Here is a 15,132-nt window from a genome sequence, read left to right on the forward strand (position 1 = left end):
TTGTGTTCCATATACAGGGACCAGCAATAGAGATGGTCCTATCGCATACCAGTATAAGGTGGGCTGTATTTACTGAGAGAATCTGCAATAGTCCTTTATTTGCTGATCTTAAGGTTCTGTGTGGAGTATGTAGGCGGATTGAAAAGTTCAGGCAGTCTGTTTTATGTCCGTAGATAGCTTTATGGAGAATACAGCAAGTTTTGTAATGTATTCTCTGCGATATCGGTAACCAGTGTAACTTTACCTGAACAGGTGTAATATGATCGCGTTTCTTACAGTTTGTTAATACTCTCGCCGCCGAGTTCTGGAGCACTTGTAAGGGTCGTAAAGTGGTTTGTGGGAGACCCAAAAGAAGAGAATTACAGTAGTCTAGTGATGAAAATATTAAGGCTTGCAACACAGATCGAAAGTCATTGGTATCCAACAGAGGCTTCAATTTTCTCAGAACCAACAGTTTATAGTAACCCTCCCTTAGTTTAGTGGTGATATGTTTTTTAAAATTTAGTTGACAATCGATGGTTATCCCCAGATCTCTTACTGAGTCAGAGAGAGTCAACTTAATATTGTTTGGTAAAGCAATATTTTTTTATTTTCTATCAAGGAGAATGATTTCAGTTTTCTCCATGTTTAAAGCCAATTTCATATGGCATAGTAGTTGATTGATAGCAGACAGATATATGGTTATCAATTTAAACGTTTGTTCACCTGTATCTGACATGGGAACAAGTAGCTGAATGTCATCAGCATAAATGTAAAAGTTCAGACCTAGGCCTGCCAAGAGGTGACATACTGGCAGTAAATAGATATTAAACAGCGTTGCCGACAAAGCAGAACCTTGGGGAATCCCAGTTTAGAGTTCGACTTTGTCAGAAAGGGTACTGCCTATTTTAATCTGAAAAGATCTTTGTTGTAGAAATGAGGTAAACCATCTAAGGGTATTGTTAGTTAAACCAATTTCTTCCATTCTTGTTACCAAGATGTCATCTTGTCCTTGCAGAATGTGATTACAAAGATATTGACTTTATTTGAAATAGTTGACTACATTTGTTCGCTAATAAAGTGGTCACTGGTTTGAAAAATATACTTTCTGCTTGGGTCAATTCATTGTATGGTTTTTGTCTTAAGGGTTCACTAGATACAAGGTTTGCCCCCACATGACCTTTCATGCTAGAGTGCACTTACACATTCCAACATGACACTTATCTAGCAGGCAAGAATATATGGGCTAGGCCATATAACTGAATGCTCAGTGTATGCTCCTAAAGAAAACAGCAAGTGCTAAGCAAGAAGCTCCTTACTGGGGGGCTTCAGTATTGGCTGCTGTTGCCTTCTTCAGACAGCATACTGTTAGCTAACTCTTGACTACATGGACCTGTATGTGAGATGGACACTAGCTAGCTATCTAGTACACTAGGTGTTGCAATGCTTGGCTATAGGTGCAATAGTTATGTCTACAATGGGTTGTAGAGCTATGTGCTGGTCATAATGGCACGATAACAACCCATTAGCCTCTTCCATAGTGAAGATATCATATCTCTGACCATACAATGGCCCTTCTCTCTGGCTATAGCACCGAATGCTCTCATTACATCACTATTTTGTCAGAGGCCTACTTGAAAAATAATTCATGGCCAAGGTGTGGTTTATCTGTAGGGAGCTGAAATGTGCAGCTGCAGGTTCCTGACCTACAGAGTACATTGTGTACATGTAGAGCTTGTGTGGTATTAAGGGGAAGTTAAAGTCATCATTAAACAAGACTTTACCTTGGACCCCCTTACTTGTGTCCTGGCTCCTCTTCAAAGACTATCTGTACCCAACCCTTTTTAGGTTTCACACTAAACAAAATATGTCATCTACTTGCAGGCTGCAGGAAGAGTGTCAGCTGCTATGTGACAACTGAGGATGAGGAGTGAGGGAGTTGTGTTGTTTAAAGAATGCCCACAGGCTAACAGCAGAGGGCCTAGAGGGCTGCTGCAACTACTTGGGACCAACAGACTTCCACATACTGGCTGGCACCCCTGTAGTCACCTGGCTTTGGGGTCTATATAATACGTGTAAGGTAAGGATGACCTTACAGGTAGTATACAGGTAGTATACATTGTATGTACCCTGGTCTTTGTACTTTCGAAAAGTACAAAGACCAGGGGACATACAATGAAGTTACTTGGTAATACATTTAAAACTAATAAGAGAAAATATTTTTTTACTCAACGAATAATTAAGCTCTGCAATTTGTTACCAAAGGATGTGGTGAAAGTTGTTAGTATAGCTACATTTAAAAAGGTTTGGACAAGTTTCTGGAGGAAAAGTCCATTAATAATTAAGGGAGAGTTGCAGCAATCCACTGCTTATTCTTGGGATAAGTAGCTTGGGATCCTGCCAGGTATTTGTGACCTGGCTTAGCCATTGTTGGAAACAGGATACTGGGCTTGATGTACACGGGGTCTGATCCAGTGTGACAAGCTTTATGTTCTTAGGTATGCATCTTCGTCCCCCCTTGCGGTTGCTGGTGCCCTTGTGAAGTCTTAATCTGGTTTTGTGATCCCACTTTTCGACCACTGCATAATCTCTCCTTGAGGTTACTTACTAGAGGATGGTGATCTGCACATAGAGTTCTCATCTGTGGGCTCTGTCTTCCTGGGAACCGTTTCTGCAAGTGACTCGGGGGCGGTCCAGATGCAAACTATTCTGTCCTTTTTTGCCAAAGGTGGTCTCGGATTTTCGCTTGAATCAATCAATTTCCCTGCCGACTATGGACAGGGAGAGAGATGTGGATGAATATCACCTGTTATGGACCTTGGGTGTCAAGTGGCATATCATGAACTACTGGAGGTTTCTAAACCTCTCAGGAAGACAGACTGGCTGTTTATAATCAACAGTGGGAGTAAACAGGGTGAGCCCGCTGGATTAAGGAGGTTATCACAGCTGCGTATGTGAATGCTGAGTAGCTTTTGCCTAGTTAGGTTAGGGTTCATTCCACTAGGGCTCAGGCAGTGTCATAGGTGGGGATTAGATTGTTGTCTCCTGTCAAGTTTTGCTGAGCTGCGATGTTGTCCTCCTTACATTCCTTTTCCAGGCATTACCACCTGGATGTGCAAGCCTGGGTCGACATAGCCTTCGAGCGTGCAGCGTTGATTGGACCGTGGGCTGTCTCATACCCTGTTCGGGAGTAGCTTTGGTACATCCCACTGGTATGGATTAACCTGTCTGAATGCTAAGAAAGGAGCAATTAATACTCACCTGATAATTTCCTTTGCTTTAATGAAGACAGGTCAATCCACCTTCTCGCCCTAGGCTGCCGGATAGTGGTGTATTGTCTTCCTGAGTATCTGCGTCTCTAGGGATTACTGGTAAGTGTCAGATCCAGTCACTAGATTAGTGATATTACACCTTTGTATAAACTCAATGTTGTCTGTTAATAGTTATGGTCATGTATTGTTTAGTTGTCTACAATTTGCTTTTTCAGAGAATACTGGCAGGCTGATGTCAGTGCAGGAGTATATATACCGTGACATCAGCTTTGCTCCATCTCCATCTGCCGGTAGAGGTGCATAACCACTGGTGTAGCTCAACCTGTCTTTATTAAAGAAAAGGAAATTCTCAGGTAAGTATTAATTTCTCCTTTAATATTTGGTCTTGCTACACAATTAATTGCTGTTGTTATTCGGAGTTAACAGTCTTCTTGGAATTAGCAATCTGTTCTTATTTAGGAGAGTTGTGGGTGGATCCTTGGACGGGTGGCAGATGACCACGCCCCCGGGGGAAGATCCCGAGAGGGACCACCGGTCAGGCTCAGAGTATGGAGACAGACACACACTAGTTCTTTTATTAGACAGTATACTAAACCACCAGAGGTGGCAGAAGTGAGCTGGAATGCCCGGCCAGGCTCCAGTCCCTCAGATACTGGAACAGTGATCCCCGGAGGCTGAGCTGTAGAGAAACTTAAATATAGTGAGTAGGCAGGGTATGCAGAGTTCATGTACTGAACCAGATGGTAACACTCACACAATGTCTCATAGAAGCCCAGGAGCTGGAATGTATAGGCCCTCGAGGAGCGAGTACCTGGTTCCAGGGAAAGCTCTGAGAGAGCGATGGCAACTCACTGATGTAGTTGGCAGAGATGACTTCCAGGCAGAAGAGAGTACTGAGTAAGTCTGGGAACGAGGGTCCTCGAGGAGCGAGTACCTGGTTCCAGGGAAAGCTCTGAGAGAGTGATGGCAACTCACTGATGTAGTTGGCAGAGATGACTTCCAGGCAGAAGAGAGTACTGAGTACGTCTGGGAACGAGGGTCCTCGAGGAGTGAGTACCGGTTCCAGACTGTCACCTGAAAAACAAGGAGGGAGCGAGGACCCCGAGGAGCGGGTACCCCTAGTAAGTCTGAGGAGGCAGAGTAGCTTAGGTAGAGTAACCCAAGTAAGTCCGAGGAGGCAGAGTAGCTTAGGTAGAGTAACCCAAGTAAGTCCGAGGAGGCAGAGTAGCTTGGAAAGTCGAAGCGAGTCCGTAGTCATTCCTTGCTAACTCAATCTGTTAGCAATTTCTAAGACCTTATATATCTGTCGCAGGTGAAGTCATCTTCGGGGGATGCCCCCGAGGTTCGCACCATTTCCGGTACTTTAGTTGGGGCCGCGCTGCGGGCGCACCCCTAGGCCTCCAGGAAACATGGCAGGTTGCAACGTCTAGCCAGTCTGGGGAAGCCGGAGGGCCTCGGCAGAAGGATGCCGCGGCAGCCAATCTTCCCGTGGACGAAGAGGGAGGCACCAAAGAAGTAAGCAGGGCGGAGAGAGGGCGTCGGGAACCAACGGACACAACAATTGCTCACCCAAAATGTTCATAGTGGCTGATTGCGTCAAGATTGTGATCTGGTGTGGCCAAAGGTGGTACCAACCGGTCTCCAAGATGGTGCTTTATCCTTCACTTTGGAATGGTCTGGGTTCAGGTTCAGTTCGGATGGAGAAGACAATAATCTTTCGGGGCCCTCTGGTGTGTCTATACACTCTTTACTCTTAATGCTTACACTGAAGGTAGAGGACCTCCAACTGCCAAACAGTCAGAGAAGAAGCAATGAAAGCAATAACAGCAACAAGGATAGGAAATTCAGGAAAAACACTTTCAGGAGTCCAAGAATGGTGTTCAAATAAAATAGTCTTTACTGTAACTTAAATAAAATAATCAAATCCACAATGCCAAAAATACAGATCAGCATCAAAAATATAATAGCAATGAAGATAATTGTTAGTTTGTCCATCTTAGGTGTTACCTCACTTGCACTATTATCCATGGAGAAAAACTGCTCCCCTTGCAGTGTGGGAAAACTGGAATGGAGTTCCAGCATGAAGTCAATCAGCAAACAGAAGAAAATCCTAAGCACATAAACTGCAGGACAACTGTCCCCACATACAAAACATCCAATTGAAATTGGTCCAAGTTTTTACTTTTCTTCAAAGTGGAAAACTGTATCACTGTCTCAATGGCTGTAGCCCTGAGTCCTTGTATCAAAGCTTCTTACCCTTGCTTCTTCAGATCACTCAGGCCCTTCCCTTCAAACTGATCAAGTTAAAATCCAAAAAAATCCTTTAATCCAAAGTCTTTCAATATCAAAATACAAAAGTGATGAGTAAAGACCCATCCAAAAAGTACTCAGCACCCTCCCTTCTGAGACTCTCTGGAAAGTCCCAAAACTCCTCTCTCCTCATAGATCCTGGGAGGATCCAAAGCTCTCCCACAAGTATTTGAAATCCTGGGGGAAATATCAAAATACCAACTCCTCTTGCCTGAGATCCTGTTGGAATCTTTAGCTGCTTTCCAGTGGCTCCTTCAGCTGCACCTAACCCTCTGAAGTTCTGGGCATGCTCCTAGGCAATCTATACCCCAGATGCCATATCCCCCAAAAAGATGCAGTTATCACATAGGGAGGAACCAAAAATACAAAACTCCTCCCATAACGACTGAATATTCAAATTACAAGGGAAATATTAGTGACGGCTTGGACTCCCCGTCACATACAGAATAAACACCATCCCTGTTATCTCTGCTGTTCCCTCAGAGCGTCATGAGTATCCTCTAAAAAAGAGGATACTCATTTCTCTTTAAGGCATCAACTGTGGCCTCCTTAATATTTAAGCATTGGCCAGTTTTGCAACTACATCTCATTTTTAAAGAAGATCCATTAATTGCGTACCACAAGGGAAGAAGTATATGAGATTGTAGTTAAATCTTTCTTGTCTCCTCTCAGAAGAAGTGTGGACGCTGGCCATGTGGCCATTGTTCAGTGAGCAGTCAAGCGATCACAGACACATTGTAGTATGATGTTAACACTGGAAAGAGGTACACAGCTAGGGAACACACAGATTGTCAATCATTATTTGTGTTGAACATGATTATTTGCCCTTGTTCAAAAAGTATGTAGGCAGGACATGACATAAGTTTTTGCACATGACTTATAGAATATCAAAGCTGTTTAATCACTAATTAATTACAAGCTCCTATGGTCCAGCATTGTGTTGATTATGTCCATACTTTTCAGGAGTTAAATGGAGAGTGGGTATAAAATGAGGAGGAGACCGCAGTATCTGACTAAATGTGAGAGAGAGAAGAAATGATATAGTGTGAGAGAGAGGACACATTTTCATGCTGTTCCAGAACCCCACTCCCAAAATTGCTCAAATTCACAGTAACACTTTAAGCAATCTTGCTGTCTGGTGACATAGTCTGGCATCTAACATTGGGCCGGAGGAAAAAGACCAGAAAAAGTTAGCTTAGCCCTTATTAACTGCCCCTCTAACTCAGTGATATGGGATCTGCAAGTCACCACTGGCATTACTGCACAAATTTCCACATGGTTGATGAACGCTCATATTCAGAGAATGTGTCCTGTGTCCAGGAAGAGGCTACACTAAAGAAATCAATACAGAAAATCAAGGATTAGTAAAGATATTTATCAGATCTGTCACTGAGACAATGCTCCTTATGTCTCATATACATTCTTGAACATTATAGACGAAGGCATGCTTTGATAATTCTTTGATTTGCATAATGTTTTATAATAGTGGGAGCTACGATACCAAGTAGGGAGTATTTTGCCTCCACAGTGTACGTATGTGTTTCTTGTTATACTGCCACCTCCATCAGCTTATGATCTTGATAAAATAATTTAAAAAATAACTAAGTTAAAGCTCCCTGTTGTATCTATTCCTGTTTGCTCCCACTTTCTGTTTGTGTTCTCTTACTTCTTCCTATTAGTCTTTTACTGCTAGGAAAGCCTAGGAGAGTTTAATTTCTGCAGAGAGTTCAGTTGGAAAATGGCTTTTGGTAAACTAACAGCTCTCCTGTATCTTCTACAGGCTCCTAGAAGCATCACTCTTTTCATCTCTCTCTTTCCGATCTGCTGCTAGTCCCTGCTATACACTAGTAGTTGCATCTTCTTCTACAGCTCCAGTTGTCTGCCTATGACTGAGCTTTCAGAGATGCTCATCACAGCTGTATCAGGTCTGCTATCTGTGTGGCTGTCGTTGATACCATGTCATTGGCAGTGAGTGTTAAAGTGTTTTATTATTCAATAAATATTTTGGTATTAAGAACTGAATTTTCCCTGATATGTGGAAGGTGGGAAAGGAAGAAAGGTTTAACTAATGGTTTAACAACTCAAGCAAAGGCATACAGATTGTGAGAACAGTACAATAACACTTAAAATTAATAATTCTCTAGCCCTCCCACCCCATTCCCATTGACTGTGTGCTATACAAAGTCTGCTATTTAAGTGGTTCCCCAGACTCGGCTCTGCCTACCTACTCCAGGGGAGGAGAGATGAGTGGTCATCCATGCTGTTCTTCCAGGGCTAAAAAAAAGTTTAAGCCCTGGCCAAGACAGAGGAGAACCACTGACCCAAAGCAGCACAGCTCCAGATAGAATCCTAGTTTCCCACATGGAGCCAGTACATGCAGCCTTGTTGATGGGGGGGCGGAGTATGACCCATCACCTGCTTTTACAGCTTGAATGGGGCCTCCTTACTTTAAGGGAACCTGCATAGAGTGGCAATTACAATCCTAAATGCCTTGCTGGGCAGCTGGATGGATCATTTTGGCTTTGCTGTCAATAGATGCAAGGTCTGTAAGAAATAAAACAACTATCTGCTATGACTTGTTACTCACAAAACAGCCAGAAATATTTTGTATTATGAATCATGGCTATTAGATTTGGACTATGTAATTTTAAACCAGCTTAGCTCTCATATGTATAGTATGCTGTTTTCTCTAAACCCAGAACTTTAAGACATGGCGGTGGGTTGTTAATTCTAGTTAAAAATAATTTTCTTTTTTCCTCTATTAGTCCTGACATCTCAGGAAGCTCTGGTAACGTTTTTTTTTGGAATCTGCTTTTTTAGTGTCGCCCAGGAATTAATCTCCCGTATTTGAAACGCTGTTAGAATTAAAGACCAAGCTTAATAATGTCATTGTTTTAGGTGATTTAATCTTCACATTGACAAAGTTCCATTAGCTACTCACTGTGTTGATATTTTGGATGCAATGGCTGCTTTAGGGTGGTCTCAAGTGATGAGGTTCAACACACTCTAAAGGTCTCACATCAGACTTGATTTTCATCAGTGATTTATTTAAATCTCTACTTCCCCCAAGAATACAGATTGAAGATGTTCCATGGAGTGACCATTATTTGATCACCATGGAACTTCAGTGTAATCCTATGCTTCGCTTGAGTTCCCATAATGCTAAATCATTAGCTAAACACAAGGTCATGTTGATTTAGAACAATTACAATTGCATTGGCTTCTTCAGATTGCCAAACTTCCTGTTAATAATGTTGAGGCATTTGTAAATTACTGATACAATTCTCTACACAAGGTGCTAGATGAAATTTCACCTATGAAGACCATTACTCAAAGGAGAACCAATTTTGCTCCATGCTATTCTTATGAACTTAAACAGATTAAAAAACAATTGCATTGGATAGAGTGGAAATGGTGCAAATCTCATTCAAATGAGGCAAAAAGTAAATTTGATCAAGCCTTACAATCTTGTCCAAAGTTATAGAGGTAAAAAAAGATCTACTTTGGTAATTCAATTGCGAAAGCATGGGAACTGTTGCATATTGTCTCTAATTTAACATTTTCTCCTATGAGTAATCGACACCAGAACATGATTTGACCTTTGATGCTTTTGCAAATAATTTCCAGAAAAAAATGTCTGATCTGGTTCACCAAATGGGGCTAACTTCCATTACACCTTTAGAAAACTCTCTAGATATGTCTGTTCATTGGAATGAGTTTGAATATGATTCTCAATTTGAAGTAAAAAATATCATTAAAGCCATGAACTCTTCAAACTGCCCTTTAAACCCCCTGTACCACCATGGTAATGACAGAGGACATGGCACCTCCATTAACATCTATTGTGAATGCTTCACTATCTGAAGGACACCTTCCTTCAATGTGAAAAAAAAAAAGCATCTATTTGTCTGTTACTAAAAAAAGGATAGTCTTGATTGTTCAAATCTAGTAAACTATCATCCAATATCTTCAATGAATTTCATCATTAAGGTAATTGAATCTGCAGTTCTGAAGCAACTTCAAGACTGACACAAACAATATTTTGACCTAAATATAGCACCGAGGCCTTAATTATGTCAGGTTTAGATACTTTCTGGTTAGGAATGGATAGGGGAAAAAGCTTTGTGCTAATCTAATTTGATTTGTCATCTGTATTTGATACTGTGAACTATGAAACTGCTTAGAAGACTATCTGAGATTGGCATTTCAGGAATGGTTTTTCCCTGTCTTATCTAACCGGGAGAATGCAAAAAGTCAGATTAAATACTCAAATGTCTGAATGGTTTCCTTTAACCACAAGAGTCCCCCAGGGCTGGGCCCTTTCCGCCATGCTTTTTAATATTTATTTACAAGCAATATGCAAATGGTTGGCGGGTTTAGGAGTACAATATTATATATATACTGATGACAACAATTTGTTTTCCCGATCAAATCTGATGTTAACAGCACACTGTCATCTGTCTAAAGACAGTAGAGAACTGGTTATCAAGCAACAAATTATTTCTGAATTTAGAAAAAACTGAAGTAATGACTATAAGAAACTCCTCTGCCAGCTCTGTTTTTCCAAAACATCTGCGATTTGAAGGCTCGCATATTTAGATATCAGCTGAGGTTCACAATCTAGATATCATGCTTGATACTTCCCATATAAAATCTGTTGTAAAGACTTCCTTTTTTAAATTAAGGATGTCATGTAGATTGAAACCTTTTCTCGAACCTGACAACTTTCAGTTAGAGTTGCAAGCTTTCGTGTTAACAGCATCATCATTTATCTGGATTTTCTGGCAAATAAAATAAGAGCCCCTCGGATAAACCAAAACTTTGAAAGAATCCTGACAAACTTGCCAATATAACCATATGTCACCAATTCTATACATTTTCCATTAGTTGCCATTTGAATTCAGAATAACTTTCTTTAACTCTTATTCATAAAGATCTCAATCATGAAGCTCTGTTAGCAATCGGATTTACGCGTGCAGGGGACTTGCACGCCGGCGCGCCTATGTTGCATAGGCCGCTGGCACACACAAAGCCCCAGGACACGCGTAAGTCCTGGGGCTTGGCTTGGGGGGCATGTCGGGGGCGGTGCGGCATTTGGGGGCATTCCGGGGATGGGACTTTGGGCGTGGTGCTGGCCTGGGGGCATTCCGGGGGCATGACCGAGGCTTCCAAACCAGCCCCTGGGCTGGGAAATGGTGTGCTGGCAGCCTGCCGGCAGGCGTAACTTTCTACACAAAGGTAGGGGGAGGATTTAGTTAGGGCTGGGATTGGGGTTAAGTAGGGGAAGGGAGGGGAAGGTGGGGGGGGCCGGAAAAAAGTTCCCTCTGAGGCTGCTCCGATTTCAGAGTGGCCTCGGAGGGGACGGAGGCAGGCTGCTCGGCTCGGCGTGCGCAGGTTGCACAATTGTGCACTCCCCTGCGTGCGCCTACCCTGCCGCGCGCATGTTATATAATCGGGAGTAGATTTGTTCGCGCCGGGTTGCGTGAACAAATCTACGCCCGCGCATAATTTTAAAAATCTACCCCAATGAAAGTAGAGAGAGACTGAGACTATTTTCTGTAGTTGGTGCTGTAGCATGGAATAGCCTTCCAGAAATGCTGCGTACAGAACCTTGTTTTAAAACTTGTAAGAAAAATATGAAGACCTTTCTAGTTGTAAAGGCCTTCTAAGGCTGAGGACCAGGATAGGTAACTCCATCTGTTATTTAAATTTGTTTTGCTTTGCTTCTACTGTGACACTTTTATTGTGTCACTATTTGTGGTATGTAACTTTATTTTATTTTATTTTAATGTTATGTTTATTTTTTGAATGCCACTTTGAATTTTAAAATTTAGTGGCAAATAATTGATTTAATAAATAAGTAAATAAATGCAATATGTTACTATTAGGTGCCTTAAGCAAACCTTACAGACTTGCACCCTGGACCCTGTTCCAGCCCTTCCCTCCCCCCCCCCCCCCCAAAAAAAGTGTATTTATTTATTTCACAATTTTTTATATACCACACAAAACAGCAAGCTGACCAAGATGGTTCCCAATATATAAAATGAAACAATAAAACAAATTTAAAACATTAAAACAATTAAAATACAAATATTATAATATAGTACTACATTTCACTGATTAGCTTACCCAGTCATGTCTTCATGCTTTAATGATAGTTTTTACATGAAAAAGAACATTCAAAGTACAGTCTTCTGAGATAAAAAAAAATATAGCTTACAACATGTATATTATATTTGCATTTATTGCTTTTCTGTCAACTCAAAAACTCTAGAAAAAACAAGACATTTGGAACCCTTACAGGCATTAGGCCTGTTCTAATATATGTTGGGTGTGGGCTTGGCCCTCAAAAAGCCAAGAATTACAATTACAGCGTAGTATACCTTCCATTCCAGACAGTACTAATTGCCAGCACTGAAACAGTTAACAACCGTACCCATGAAAGGGCAACATTGCGAATATTACATCAGCCCCAAAACAGTGATACACCTTCTATTGGGAAAACAGAAGAAGCCACTTGCTATAGATCCCTTCATAGAAACTACATGCTAGCAGAATACTTCACCTCGATCACACATGCAAGCACCGACTGTCCCTCACTGAGTAAAGTGACCATAAAGTACGGTCATCTTACTCTGTATGCAGTGCAACAACAGAAAAACAGAAACATTATCCTGTTTACATAGGTGATTTTGATGCAGATAGAATATATCACCATAATGATTCTAATAAAATCTTGGCAATAGAACAGAAGGGTAACAAAAGAGGAGCATATGGAATTAAAGACTAGCTGATGCTGAATAAAGCCATTATGACCAGCTGAATACATAGTCGAAACCTCAGTACGGCATGGATTGATTATAAGAAAGCCTTTAATAGCATCCCATATTCTTGGATAATTAATTGCCTTGAAATATACAAAGTGAATCCTGTACTGATAGAGTACATTAAGTTGTTCAGGGTCCTGACTAAGAGAAACTAGGATATTTGTGACTGACTGGGATAAATGGCAGAATCATATATACAGTGGGCAGTATAGAGAGCTACTTCAGAAATCCTACATGGATCAAGATTTGACACAGGTTGAGAAGAGTTGAATTCAAACTTATGGATCAGAGATTGGTAATTGCAGCACAAGATAGTGGACTACAGATGACTTGATTCACGGATAACATAGAAAAGATTAGTAAAATAGACAAATGCAGATTCTGTGGGACAGAACTGGAAATGGTTAAATATCTCGTATCTGGATATGATATGCTGATGTTAGAAGGCCTATATACAGACAGGCACAACAAAGTAGCACAATGTCACGGTTTTACTTATTATACAGTCTCTCTGTACCAAGGGTCAGCCTGCTGCAAAGTCTTCCCTCCACCAGGCAAGCTAGCTCCTGGCCTTGCCAAGAACCTACTCACTGATTCATTTATTTTATTTATAAAATGTGTGAATCGTTTTATAGATCTTACAGTAAAATCTTTCAAAGCAATGTACAACAAAATAATACATTACAATAAAAAACATTTAAAAACAATAAAATAATAAAAACACAAAAATAAATCAGAGCCATCATGTTGCCAATCAAAATAAATCCATTTATAAGTCAGAAATCATCAACCAGGTTTTCAATTTACGGCAAAACTTGTATTAAGTCTGTTTCTTCTCATAGTGAATGAAATATCGTTTCACAGCTTAGACATAGACATAGAAAAGATCTATTTTGCATTTTCATTTGCAGATAAATTTTTGGAGATAGAATTGGAAGCTGATGAATATGCGGTGAGCGAGAAGCCCTGGTTGATGATTTCTAACAAAGTTGAGAAAATATGTGAGGTGGGCCACAACCATGTAAAATCTTAAATGTAAGTACCAGTAACTTAAATTTGCATCTTAGTCTCATAAGAAGCCAGTGCAATTTAACTAGTAAGGGAGCAGCTGACTCGTATCTTGAATAACCCATTACTTTCCTTACTGCCATATTCTGTACCATTTGATGCTTTCTAATCAGACATCCTGAAAGGCCTCGATATATTGCATTACAGTAATCTAATACTGCAATGACCAGTGTGTATACCACAGATTTCAAAGCTGTAAAAGTCAAGCAAGTTTTCAGTTGTCTCACCAAATGCAAACGGCCATAAGCCTTTTGTAAAACAGAATGAATATGACTCTCCATTGATCAGGATGAATCCACTATACCCAAGCTCCAGCTCTATTTAACTCGGCCTTGCCAGTACTTCAGGGCCTCTTCATGGAATCTCATTGGCTATCTGACCTGCCCACTCTTACCTTGTTCCATGCCTTGTGGCCTCCGGGCCTACTCTTACCTTGTGCCTTGTCTTATGACCTCCTCATGCTTTTTCTTGCCATGTAGTCTCTGAGCCTTCCACCTCACCAAGTGGCCTCTGGGCCTTAAGCATAGCTGCTATGGGCCTCAGCTTCTTTGATCTGTGCTGTCTTTGCCTAGTCCTTGTCCGGTCCTGTTCTTGTCTGCCTTGTCCAGTCCTACCTTGCCGAGTCTGTGCCTGTATTCAGCCCCATTCTTTGCTCAGTATCCTGCCCAGTCTGTGTCTGCCAAAAAACAATAAGGAAGACAGTTTATCGAAGCTTTTGAGGAAACAAAAAAAGGGATAGCACCAAATGTCCTTTAAAATGTTTATTAAGAATTTTCCCATTCTTAATAAATATTATATGGAGAAGGTAAAGATCCTTCAGTACCAAGAGATGCAATCAGTGACCAAGAAAATTTGGCAAAAAGATAACAGAAATAGTCCCAATTATAGTGGGTGCTCTTTGGTACAATGCAAATACTGAGAAAGCACTGGCAGTAAATTCAAGACATGCCGACATGCCCTAGCCTCTGAATGAATCCATGCCCCCCCCCTCCCCCAAATTTGGGCTGCTGGTATTGACTTGTTCACAGACTGGAAGGGGTTTAGCGTGTCAAAAACGTGTGTTCAACTCCCACCAAAACTAATAGCACTCATCACATGCAAATGCATGTTGATGAAGATATTAATCATTCGCCTGGGATACCAAAAAGAAAATATGCAGTCAATCTGCACTAAATGGTAAAAAAAAGGATTTTTTTAAAAGTGCCAGCGGGTCAGTTAGGAAAACGGAAACTCAAATTTATGAGCGTCCATTTTCCTAACCCGTGGCTGTCAGTGGGTTCAGAAAACGAACGCTCGTAAAATTGAGCGTCGGTTTTCTAAACCCGCTGACAGCCACCTCTCCTGGGTTTCCGCTGCTAAGGAGGCGCTATTGTCCCTAGCGCCTCCTTTTTAGCGCGACCCCCCTCAATTATATACAAGATGGCGTGCCCAGGAGAGGTGGCTGGGCGTGTGTTGGGAGAATGGGCGCTCAACACCAAGCGCCCGATTTCCCGCACACTTTACAGAATCAGCCTGATTGTGACTTCTTATTCTTCCCTTCTATATGGGCTCAGAAAATGAAGTTCTGTCACATGGTGGGCCTGGGTGAGTGGGGAAGAAGGAGATGCAATCACCGTGGCCAGAAGGAACAGGAGCAGCATCAGCCCATTCCCCGGGAGGAAGGTGGAGGAGACCAC

General features: G+C 41.4%; 1 protein-coding gene across 7 annotated transcripts in view; it reads left to right on the plus strand.

Annotated features, from left to right (window-relative positions):
- Window positions 1-15,132, plus strand: part of LOC115074626 (myosin light chain kinase, smooth muscle-like) — a 42,874-nt gene that overhangs the window by 13,105 nt on the left and 14,637 nt on the right. For 3 of the 7 annotated variants that reach the window (XM_029574235.1, XM_029574237.1, XM_029574232.1), the window contains exons 2-3: window positions 7,342-7,529; window positions 13,300-13,423. The exons of 1 other annotated variant lie outside the window; for it this stretch is intronic. The gene's annotated coding sequence lies outside the window, so the exon portion shown is untranslated. Of the gene's footprint in view, window positions 1-1,863; window positions 2,060-7,341; window positions 7,530-13,299; window positions 13,424-15,132 lie in introns of all 7 variants that reach the window. 3 more of the 7 variants (XM_029574233.1, XM_029574236.1, XM_029574234.1) reach the window with 3 other exon arrangements.

Source organism: Rhinatrema bivittatum, chromosome 12 (genome assembly GCF_901001135.1).
Source record: "Rhinatrema bivittatum chromosome 12, aRhiBiv1.1, whole genome shotgun sequence".
NCBI lineage: Eukaryota > Metazoa > Chordata > Amphibia > Gymnophiona > Rhinatrematidae > Rhinatrema > Rhinatrema bivittatum.